At 39.8% G+C, this 12,770-nt stretch overlaps 1 protein-coding gene across 1 annotated transcript in view; it reads right to left on the reverse strand.

Annotated features, from left to right (window-relative positions):
• Positions 1–12,770, reverse strand: part of LOC145243903 (nicotinate phosphoribosyltransferase-like) — a 328,038-nt gene that overhangs the window by 243,717 nt on the left and 71,551 nt on the right. The gene's annotated exons all lie outside the window — the stretch shown is intronic.

Here is a 12,770-nt window from a genome sequence, read left to right on the forward strand (position 1 = left end):
AAATAGGGTGAATACCGTTATATCTATTTGCTAATATTTTCTCCTCTGAAGAGATGGTAGGCATCGAAACCCTATAGGATAAGGAGATAAAATTTCTAAAGTATTCTTTGTCTTACTTGGAATAATAAAAAATCCTTGATTTGAATAAGTTTTTTTTAATTTCAATGAATCACTATAATTTGATATATATATATATATATATATATATATACCCACACATTCAAACGTCACTTATATACATACATGCAGGCATATTTACTGAACCGTTAATTTATTTTTTGTTTAATGTATTTTTATTTATATTTATTTGTTAGTTAGTTAATACCTTATTAATTTTGTTAAAATCATATAAGGAGAAACGATTAAGGATATATAAAATAACTACCCAGGATCTACATTCATATTTTGCTCTTTGAATAATATATTTCCTATAATGGGGTCTAAATTGTAGAATCCTTTTCTCTGTGCGATGGTGCTAGTATTTGAAATGAATGCTGATTTTAGAAGTCTTCGGTTAGCTCTGTCTGGAAAGAATGTGATGATTTTGCATCTGCAAAGTTGAACGAGTGACCATGTTCAGCACAGTGGGAGAAAAGTGCGTTAAAAGGATTGCCGTTCTTTATGTCTCTCTTATGTTCATTAAGTCTTATTTCTAATTTACATTGTGTTTCTCCTATATATGTCTGGTGACAGTTATTACAAGGGATAGAGTATATAACAGCGTTAGATATGGAGGTTTGAGGAGTGCCTAGTGGTTTATAATGTTTGGTTTATCGTTAATGAAGCTGTTTGTATCGTGTGTATACCACGTCTGTTGAGGGTGTTGCAAATTGTTGCATTATTAGTATTGGTTGGTATGAGGAGATATCTATTTAGTAGGAATGTGTCTGTTGTGTCATGTTTCTGTTTGTTTATGTTAGAATATATTTTTGTGGCTTTTTTCTTTGCATTAGAAATTAAATAAGTCGGATATTGTAATGTTTTTAGTGTGTTTGTGATTTGTTGAATGTCATCATCAAGATATTGGGGACTACAGATTCTGAAGGCACGTAAGAAAAAGCCGATGATCATGCCTGTAGTAGTGTAAGTAATCGTTCTTATGTGTAGTTTTCTGTGTACTTTAAACATTAGATCGTTTTCTGATCTTATCATGAGTACATCTAGAAAGGATAGAGAGCTGTCTTGTTCGGATTTGTGTGTAAATTTTATAGAAGGTTCAACTGGATTTAGTTTATTCTTTAGTTGTTCTATTTGCGCATTTACAGGGAGAAAAATAAGGATATCATGTACTGTTTTGCAGGTAATCTAAATTTGAAGGAGCTGGTTTCTAAAAATTCTAACAATAAGCAGGATTGTAACCCACGAAGGGGGTTTCCCACGAGGAGTCTAGGTTTTTGTCTGTAAAAAGAATTATTGAATTGGAAGTAGGTTATGTCAGTAATGAGTTTGATTATTTGTATCTATGTGTCCGGGGAGAAGGATGGATGTTAATTTTGTTTAGGTGTTTGTGGAGTAAGGCATTTTTTAATTGGGATATTGGTATACAAGGAAATTATGTTTTGTTACGTATGTCGATATTTTTTTAAATTTTATTTAGGAGGTCACCAGAGTTTTTAACAAGTGCAGTGCTGATGGTGTCCATTAATGGAGTTAAGACAAAAATACATATTTAGAAAAAATGCACAAACTATTATCAGACATATGCCCCGACAAACTTATATAAAGGTATTGAAACCTTCAACAAATCCCAAAATTAAAAAAAAAAAAAAAACTATAAAAAATGGACAGCTTATATCGAGTACCATCCCATTGTCCCCACATTATGAGGCCTCCCCCAAACTCATAAACAAAACATCCCCATGCAACCCATAATAACAGACATCGACAGAGTCACACATAAGGTAGCATCTTAACCCCACATTTCGCCTGCCTTATCCAGTGAATGGTATATGCGTTCAGAGATGACTGTTAAAATATCTGCAGTAGAACAACATTGCCTGAATCCATAATGTTTGTCAAAGAGAAGATTAGCTTTTGTGAGGTGGTGAACTTGTGCTTGATTAATTAAGGTCTCAAAGATTTTAGTGAAGAGGGAGGAAGGAGACCACAGAGGCCATATTCCAGCTATTAGGGAAGCAAGATTCAGCAGGATAGTTATTGAAGAGCTTGAAAAATATAGGGGCTAGCTCAGTTGAGTATTTCTGAGCAGGGATGAGACCAAGCCCACACGCCTTGGAGGTGTCTAAGTTTTTATGATATCGCAGACATGAGAATGAGTGATTTTCATATCCTTAAGTGTGGCTTCAGTTTGCATAGGAAAATTTGGGCAGGAATTGTTTGTTGGCTTTAAAGTGGAGTTGGAGGCGAATTGCTGGGCAAACAGTTCCACTTCCTCGGTTGCCATGGATGTGACCGTCCAGTTGTTAGGTAGCGTGGAAATGCCCTTTATTCACTACACTATTATAGATTTTCCAGAAATCACGAGTTCCTATCTTCTGTAATTCTATACATTTCCCGGTTATTTCAGCATGTCTTCTTTTGGCTGTGGTTAATTCTCTCCTCCAATGATTTCCCACATCTATAAAGTTTTGCTTATTTGTATTTGATTTGTACAAACCAGCAGAATGCATGCTGTCTTTGGGCAATGGCAGCTGCACAATTTGTAGTGAACCATACGGGCGAGAAGGGCTTGTTACAATACTTTCATGTGGGAACATATGCTTCAATGCTCACTTTGCAGGATTTAGTTGTCTCATGCACACACTGTTCAGCAGGAAGAGAGAAGATTTTGATCCATGGGACATCTCGGATTTATTCTCTAGTGGCTCCCCAGTCTGTCCTTTTGTAGTACCTTGTCATTTTGAACAATGGCCCTTGGGGTTGGGATTTAAGTGTAATGTCCACTGATACCATTAGGTGATCTGCATTTCAAGTGGACTGTGGGCATTAGTCACACAATCCTCAGGTACTGTCGTAAGGAATAGGTTGAGAAGTGAAGCCTGTTGGTGTTTAAGATCTGGGAGGCGGGTGAGGAATATGCTAGAGAGAAGCTGTAAGTACGGTGTCCAGTTGCATCTATGTAACCTGAGAAACTAAGCCAATTTTTATGGTAGGCATTAAAATAATCAAACATATGTATTTAAGCATTACTATCTAAGGAGTATCTGAATCTATATTATGATCGACTAGGGTACAGTCCTGACTTGAGGGACAGAAAGTAGAGAAAATATAAGTAAGTGATGAAAGGCTAGTCGAAAGCATATAAAAGCCTGGTCATCCAATTTAAGACGTTGCTGTCTAGTTAAGGATAAAGTGCTACGAATATAGACTCCAAGCCCATGCATATATCTATACGAATTCTTACAGCAGAGAGGGAAGTTTCCTGTCATGTTAAAATAATTATAGAGGATTGAAGAGTGTAGGTTTGTTTCACTTAATGCTAAGATATACGGAGAGCTTACTAGGAGGTAAGACAATTACTAGATTACTTCTAACCCCACGGGTATTTGTGAACGCGAGCCTCAAGGGAGGAGGCAAAGTGGTTTTGTTTGGGTGGTTGTCTGATTTGATTGTGATATTTGTTTGGGTTGTTATTGCATTACGTTTTTGTTTAATTTCAGGTTGAGACAGTTGGGCAAAGTGGGCTAGTTTTGATGCCAAGTATACACACACGTTGTTCATTTAGCTGAGTCCTGCCTAGAAAGTTGTGGCTTCGTGAAACCCCACAAGAGATAGCAGCAAGGTCCCTTTACATGCATGACATGGCACTACAACTATCCAAGGATTATACAACTGATGATAGAGCAGCCACTATATGCACTACCAAAGAGTAAGGGCTCCTGTACTGTCAGTTGGAAACAGCAACCACCCAAACTGTCAACCTTTCAGACAAGACCAGCCCAAACCAGCCAAGTGAGCACAAGTGGCATGTAAGAAAATCCAACTTGCTCAGGTTGTGAGAAAAATAAATAAAGAAATTGGGGATAGGGGAACAGCATTCAATGTCCTAGTCAAGAAACAAGCACAGGGTGGTTCTATTGAGATCCTAGTATTGTACCTCTGCACCTGGCTAATAGAAAAAGGAGTGTGAAAGGCAGCCTATTTACTCCTTTAGCAATTTAGGTTTGCAAACCGGAGAAATTGTTTGAATCACCAGCTCTAGGAAGGTTGTCAACCATGACAGATGAGGCCCCCGTTCCCCTTGTTTTAATATCAGTTTTCCTCCTCCTAGATGGATGACCTGACAAGATCTACGGGTCAATCACCGAATGGGTTAACTATGCACCTGGTTTCTACACCAGGTATTTCTGTTCACCCACATGGATGAAGATATTGAGTATCTTTTAGCTCTATTCTAAATCAATAAGCGTAGGATTGGAGATAGATTCCCTTCTAACATTAAGAAATCATGTATTAAGTATTATGAGAAAACCAATTTGTTTTAATAATTAATTTAGTTAAAAAAAAAAGTGAATAGAATATGAAAAATAAGTACCTGGATATGTAAGAAAATACAAAGCAAAAAAACAAAAGAAATGGTGGGATTAGATTTACATATAGAGGTTACACACAACGTTGATAGATCAGTATATTTAACTTGTTGGTCAAGCTAACAGACCAGTGTCTCCACGTGAAATGAATCTGGGGTGCATAGATTACCATCTATTAAAACCAACACAAAGTCAAGTATCTGCAGAATGTCTTCTTGGTTCCTCCTCTTCTCTTTTCTCTCTCCCAATAATCGAGCACAGCATATAATAACAAAACTCTAAAGCACGTCTGACAGCACTGACTTCTGCCAACCGTCTGCCCCTCCTCTTAACAACACAGGCTTTTTATATCGCAAAATCGTTCACCTCTATTTGCATATTCTTCTAACTCACGTGATCACTACTCTATAAATAAGAGTCTTGACCGTTTCTTTTCTTTCTTTTTGTTTATTTTCGGTGACCGACCCGCACGTGGTCTATCCAGGTAAGTCACGCATTTCTCCACACTCCCCCCTGATCTCATGATCACAAACAGGACATGCGGGCAATCGTTGTTGGCGGGTACACCTTCGAAGAATCGGGGGCAGCACTTCCTCATTGCTGTTTTCTTCATTACCACCATCATTACTACCAGTCTGTTCCATTATCCCGTCTCGTGGTTCCATAGGCGGTGTCTCACAATCAGGGCAGGGGGGCAGTATCCGTCTTTGTCGGGTACTTCTCCGAAGAATCGGAGGCGTCATCTCCTCGGTGTGCTCCATCATCCCTTCTCGTGGGGTTTCGCAATCACGGGGGTGGGCAGTATTCGTCTCTGTCGAGTATTTCGATGAGGCATTACTTCCTTGTGTCCATCGCTCTCCTCACTATTGTCATCAGGATGTCCCATCATTCCCTCGTTTGGTTCTGTTGGTGGTGTTTCTATGCTCACCTGAAGGGGCAGTAAGTGATCAGGATCATCTCTGAACGGTGTGTGATCCTCCTCATCGTCCTCAGAATCAGAAGAGGTATAACAAGGGCGGATATCTTTTACGTGACGTGGTATGCCACCAATCAACATGGTCTGAGGACTTATGATTTCGTCAATTTTTCCCCGGAAAAATTTCGTAGTGCACCCAGCATTCGGGGTTTTTATCCAAACAAGGTCTCCCACCTGATATGGTGTATTGACAACACTCACCACTGATGGTATGGCATCAACTCCTTTCACACGCTGTTCATATTGGTAAATCCCATTGGCTGGTGCAGTTGCTGGTGTTGCATTGTCCTTGGGTGTTATATTATACCAGTACACAGCTTCTGGAATAGAGCACTGCGTCCTGGCTGCAATTCTTTTGATGGTGCGGTGACACCGTTCTGCTATACCATTACCCTCGGGATAATATACACACCGATAATGCATTTTAATCCCCCATTCGTGCACGAATTTCTGAAATTCTTGACATCGAAATGTGGCGGCATTATCAGTCAGAATTTCAATCGGGGCACCACGTTCAAAAAAGACGGTTCTCAACTGTTGTATAATGCTGGCTGCATCCTGTCGTGTCAACAGGCGCCATATTGTGAAACGCGTCGGGCCACAATCCGTCATGGTCAAAAAATGTTTGTCCCCATAATGTGTTATGTCCATCCCTACTCGCTGCCAGTTGCCCTCCACCTCGAGCTTCCCTTTTTGCCATTGGGATGGTGCCGGATCAATTCTCTGACACTCTTCACACGAACGTATGGCTGCTTTCACTGATGCTTTTGTAGTTGCAGGGCATACTCTTCGGACAAAATATGCAGTCCTCTGAATTCCAGGATGTCAAATCTGCTGGTGTATCATACGGATCTGGTCAGGTGTTAATTGATCCGTTACAGTCGCGCATGTTTGTTGTTGAAGATCGGATCCCTGCCTCATTGCATCGATCCACCTCTTTGGTACTCGAGTCAAGCTATCAGCCAAATTCTGCATCGACGAGACTAATGTAATGTCTACCTGCAAGCTGTATTCGTCAACTAGACGCTTAATTATTGCTAGTCTCCTTCGTACTAGCATTTCACTTGCAGCTCTAGTCTTAACTCGAGCCTTTCCAGTCAAGGTGTCGGTTAACCAATGGTAAACACACAATGAGTCAGTGTGGAGATGCACAACATTAGTCTGCCATTGCAATGCGAGATTAAGACCTTTTAACGTGGCATCAAGTTCTGCCAAATTTATATGTTGGGCATCATTTTTCGGACGAAGCCAGCATGCATCTTCCACAACAACACCTAGTTGCTCCAACACGACACCTGTAGCCAACGAACTTGCGTCAACCCATGCATTTAGTTCGTTTCCAGACACTTGCCACTCACCCCGGGCAGGGTCATTCCTATGCACTCTGGACAACATTTCAGCCATCATTTGTTGGAGAGAATCATCATCCGCAACATCGTCCCATCCTTTTGTTACTGTAGTCACTCGTCTTTTCACCACTCCTGTTGCCGATCGGAGCCATCCACAGACAGGTAGATGTCCTACCAATTTACCACAGATAGAAAACATAGTACATCTTGTTAATACATTGGGTAACTTTGGAAGTGGGCTCCCTCGCTTCCATCGCAACGTATTGCCCTCCTCCCAGACCTCGAGGCCTAGCACAGGCACTCCATCCTTTAGGCGCTTAAGGTCTTTGCTTATTAACCCAAACGCTTTCAGTTTTATTCGAACTGCATCCGCAGACATTATGTCCTCATTAACATAGATGTCATCTATGTAGGCTGAAGCAGCTTTTTCTGTGGTCTCATCCTGCATCAAAACAGTTTTAATAATGGTTGTCATAATCAAGGGTGCTACGTTTAGGCCAAAACCCAAACGTATCAAACAATATAGTTTTCCCTTGAGTAGTACTGTCTGAAACGGCCATAATGACTCATGGATACGTATCTGCAGGTAGGCCCTCTTTAGATCCAGAAGTGCTACATTGCTCCCTTTTTGACGCCACTCTCTCAGTTTAGCAGCGCACACATCTGCGTTTCCGGTAAACGCATCAACATGCCGATTCAACTCTCGGTAATCCATTACGGGACGAATTTTTTCTTTGATAGGTTGTTCAACAGCCATGAGCGGAATTAATCCCTTGGGTGGTCCCAGACGTTCCTGTGGGTATGGTATTAACCAACCGTTGTCAATCCACATCTGAAGTTCTTCTTCATATGCGGCCCTATTCTTGGTAGAAACTGCATACTCTGGAATCGTGTTGCACAGCCGATCTGGTTCCTGGCCCATGGCCCATTTCCACTTTGCAGTCCACACCCTTTCATTGTCATCAAATGTAGCACAGAAGTCCTTTTCTTCAGTCGACATGGCTGCACAGACGTCTTTCCCTTCTCCAAGCCTGATACCTCTAGCTGCTGTGATTGTAACGCCTCCTAGTGCTTGTATTGCATCAATTCCAAGCAACATGTCGTAGCCAAGGGGTTTCTCCTGCATTACCAGAACGTCAACTTTAGCTGTGTCACCCTTCTCAGTACAGATTGTGACTGTCCCTTCACCACAACATACCCGTGATAAGCCATTGATGGTCATAACGCCGACTGGGTTCCTCTGCCACACCGGACAGAAATGGGCACTAACTATAGACCGGGAACACCCCGTGTCTATAAGTGCTGAACACTGCACATCATCAAGTTTAACGCTAATGACAGGCAATCCTGTGTTTATTGGTTGGCAGGGGGCAAGGGTAGCGATAGTACCTTGCCCCCAACTTCGTTTCCTGAACAGTTGCGAGATATGTGCCCAAACTTATTGCAGCGATAGCATTGCACTGGTCTCTTTGATTGTGGATATACACCTCTCCTATCACTCCGGCACTCTTTAGCAAAATGATTGGCCTCCCCACATTTATAGCACACTGGGGTGGCATGCTTATTACTATCTGGAAAAGAGTCCACATTACCTCCATGTCGAAAACGAGCTGCTGCTGCAATTGGTTCCTGTTCCTTACAGATGTTTCGAGCTCGGGCCAATAACTCATCAGTTGACAATTCATCGATTCTTGATGATGCCCGCAACAGTTTACTGACCTCCTCGGGTAGGCCTACCAAAAAAGCACAGCTTAATATTTTATCATTGACCCCACCAAACGGTACAGATAATTTTCGCAGGTCGGCTAGGTACACGTCGACTGTTTCCTTGGGTTGAAGTGTCCGGCTCGTGAACTGTTGCCACGCAACAAATGGATCTGTACCAAACGCTGTATACAGGCTCTGCTTGATTTCATCCCAGTCTGGTTCATCCCCGAGTTGTTGGTAGACTGCATAGGCCCCTCCGGTTAGCCTCAAAGGGATAACTGTGGCTGGTTCTTTAATTTTGCACAGTTTACAGATTTTCTCTGCCTTTTCAATCCATTCAACGACAGCCGGTCCAGTGGTAGATCCGTCGAACTCGGGTATTAAGCGAATGTCGAATCTGTCCATTGTTAGTCACCGCACACCAAGCGCCGAAATAGCTTAAAACCAACACAAAGTCAAGTATCTGCAGAATGTCTTCTTGGTTCCTCCTCTTCTCTTTTCTCTCTCCCAACAATCGAACACAGCATATAATAACAAAACTCTAAAGCACGTCTGACAGCACTGACTTCTGCCAACCGTCTGCTCCTCCTCTTAACAACACAGGCTTTTTATATCGCAAAATCGTTCACCTCTATTTGCATATTCTTCTAACTCACGTGATCACTACTCTATAAATAAGAGTCTTGACCGTTTCTTTTCTTTCTTTTTGTTTATTTTCGGTGACCGACCCGCACGTGGTCTATCCAGGTAAGTCACGCATTTCTCCACAGTAGATGGCATGGAGGGTCTGCCTTAAGAGCCAAGTGTGTTTTTTTGAACAGTTGAACGGTAGTTTTAATACTTCCCTCCTTGTGTTTAAAAACTATATATATATATATATATATATATATATATATATATAATAGCTGAAGTATCTGGCGTTGTTCATAGACATGGCAAAACTAATTTTTATTTGAAATTGTAAACGCTTGAACTGAAATGGCATGTCAGAAAGAATAACGGGAATCTGAGGAATTAACACAGTTTCACCTTTAAAATTTTTAGTTATTAAAATGGCTTTCAAAACATTAGTTTTCAAAGATTTTATTACCATTACACAGTTTATGTGGACCATGATTTCTTAATAATATAACTGGAGCGCCTTCCTTCAATATCAAGTTATGATGTGGCATTCCAGGCGGTTGTAGTGAATTCTACAGAAAATTCTACTGTCTGATCTTCATTAATAACACAATCAATGGATTGTTAACTGTGGATTGTTAACTCTTGCAAAAGATTATAATTGATCATGTCAACAGCATCCTTTCTTGGGGCGAATATTGCTCTTTTATAAAGCTATCCAACATGCTGAAAACTTGGAGTAATATCTGGGAAAACCTTAGTTATCAGGTCACCAATTGAATTTATGGTCTGGCCACATGCTAATTTGTGCAATTGGAGATCTCTATCTTATTGAACCAATGCCAATAAAAAAGGAGGTGATTTGAGAAAAGTGCTGCAGACTGATCAAATAAATGTGTCCTCATAATAATATTTCCAACCTGAAAAACAAAAACATGGTTTCCACGCAGTATTGCAGAAGTGTCGGATTTTCAGATCATCTTTTAAATAGAAAGAAGAATTCGGAACTGAATAAAACGTTCAGTTCCCAAGACAGTAGTAGTTTGTTTGATAGATAAATCACTTATTGCAAATTATAACATTTTGTTAGACCTATCTCTTGTTCTTACCATTCTAAGGGTAAGATAGTAATATCATGGTTAAATATTAATAATCTAAAGTTCTAGTGTAAGATGATTTCAGAATACAATGTAAAAAGAATAGAATTATACTTACGCTGTTGTAATGACTTGGCACCTGCTGCTTGGCACTTCTACCGGCGCGGGGTGAATGAACATAAGCTTGATAAAAATTTTTTATTAAATTTCGTTTAAAAATAATGGGCAAGAAAACGTTTGTTTATGTTTGAATAATTGCTTCATGTCAACCTTTCAGGTGTTTATTCCAGAAGCTGTACTTAACATGGAGAGGTTGGGGGTGCTCTAATCATAAAAAGGTTGGGGGTATTTATTTCGAAAGCTATTCTTAACATGGGGAAATTGGGAGTGTTTATTCTGAAAACCGTTCTTAACATGGAAAAGTCGGGGGTATTTATTTCGAAAGCCGTTTTTAATATAGGGGGATTGGGGGCGTTTATTCCAAAAGCCATTCTTATTAGGTTGATGCAAAAATAATGTCGTTTTTTTTATGTTTAACTTCAAAAGATCATCACTCCTTTCATAATAAACTTTATTAATCGAAATAAGAACAATTAGAATTAACACATTTTTGCCAACGAGAAACAAGATTATTTATTCCATTAGCATAGAAATCTGGAGCTCTGGAAACAATAAGGTCATTGAAGGCCGATTCAGCATCATCTCGGCTTTTTGAAGCATTTACCATGAGATGTCGAGATGCTTGAAAAAGTGATAATCGGTGGGTGAAAGGTCCGGTAAATATGGCGGATGAGGCAGAGTCTCATAACCCAATTCATTCAGCAGGGCCAATTAAGCAACATGTGGGCGAATTGGTCCATTCATCTTGACTAATCTCGGCCACATACGTTGGAGCTTCTGGTGCAGTTTGTCGATTTGTCGGCAGTACTTCTCTACCGTAATCATTTCACTTGGATTGAAGAAGCTGTGATTGATGAGACCAGCCACAGACCACCAAACAATCACCATAAACTTTTTTTGTGCAATTTCGGCTTCAGGAAGTGTTATAGAGCTTCTCCAGCATTCAATTACTGTGCCGAACTTCGCCAGTTATTGTAGAGGATCCACATCACAATCCGCTTGAGAAATGGGTCGTTTTTGTGGTGCAGAAGGAGCGTAGAAGGCACCTTAAAACAACGATTTTTAAAAAATTATTGTTCAATTCATGCGGAACTCATTCATTCAACGTTTTTGACTTCCCTATTTGCTTTAAATGGCAAACGACTATTGAGTGGTCCACCTCGAGTTTAACAGCAACTTTTCATGTAGTTTTGTGATGATTGTCTTCAATTAAGGCTTTCAAATGTTTGTTATCAACCGCAGTCGGCAGGCCGTAACCATTTTCACCTTCGAGGCTCTTGTCACCATTGCAAAATTTCTTGAACCACCATTGTGCCACACGTCCATTAGTGGTTTTTGTGCCAAACGTATTATTGATATCACGAAGTGTCTTGGCAGCTTTTCGGCTTAGTTGGTGTTGGAAAAAGAAAATTGTGCAGATTTGAATTTTGTCCATGCTGTTGAAAAGCTTGCAAGAAAATGAACGAAGAGATTGAGAACAGTAACAAATAACACGATTCGATAGAGAGAAAAACGTGCTTCAAAATGATATATAACATAGCAATATATATCAAAGAATGAATTCAGAAATCATATATAAAAGTAACATATATGAGAAAACGATATTGTTTTTGCACCAACCTGATAACATGGAGAGGTTGGGGGGTGTTTATTCCAAAAGCCGTTTTTAACATGGAGAGGTTGGGAGGGTATATTCAGAAAGTCGTTCTTACCATAGGGAGGATAGGGGTGTATACTCAGAAAGCCGTTTTTAACATGGGAAGGTTGGGGATGTATATTTAGAAAGCCATTCTTAATGGGGAGATTAGGGGTGTTTACTCCGAAAGCCATTCTTAACAAGGGGAGATTGAGGGTGTTTATTCCGAAAGCCGTACTAAAAATGGGGAGGTTGGGGGGATTATTCTGAAAGCTATTCTTAACATGAGGAGGTTGGGATGTTTATTCTGAAAGCCGTTACACATGTGCATATGCTTCTGTTGTGAACAAATGACTGCCAGGGATTACATTAGCTTTTACCTTGGATATCATATGGTTTCATATCTGGTAACGTACTTATCAGCCTCAAATTTACCTGTGATATTCGTTGTCAGATTACCCAAAAACCTTTAGAAGTCAACATTTCGAATGTGAATGGTGGGTTGTAGTTAATGTAAAAAAAAATACTGAAAAATTTGTATTTTAGTCAGAAAAACCAATTATTTAAAAAGTGTCATTGAAAATAATATTTGTTTTCTCAAAATTTAATGATTATTTTTATTTTATTAGTTACGAAAATTTCTATTTTGTATTGTCTCTATTTTGTGTTGTCATAATTTTCTGTAAAAATTTGAATTCCGTAAAAGTGTAAAGAAAACTTTCTAAAAAACACAACACACGCATTCGAAAACTTGGTTTGGTTTTGGTTTGAAAT

This window comes from Euprymna scolopes, chromosome 22, assembly GCF_053919585.1.
Source record: "Euprymna scolopes isolate OS-2025 chromosome 22, ASM5391958v1, whole genome shotgun sequence".
Lineage (NCBI taxonomy): Eukaryota > Metazoa > Mollusca > Cephalopoda > Sepiida > Sepiolidae > Euprymna > Euprymna scolopes.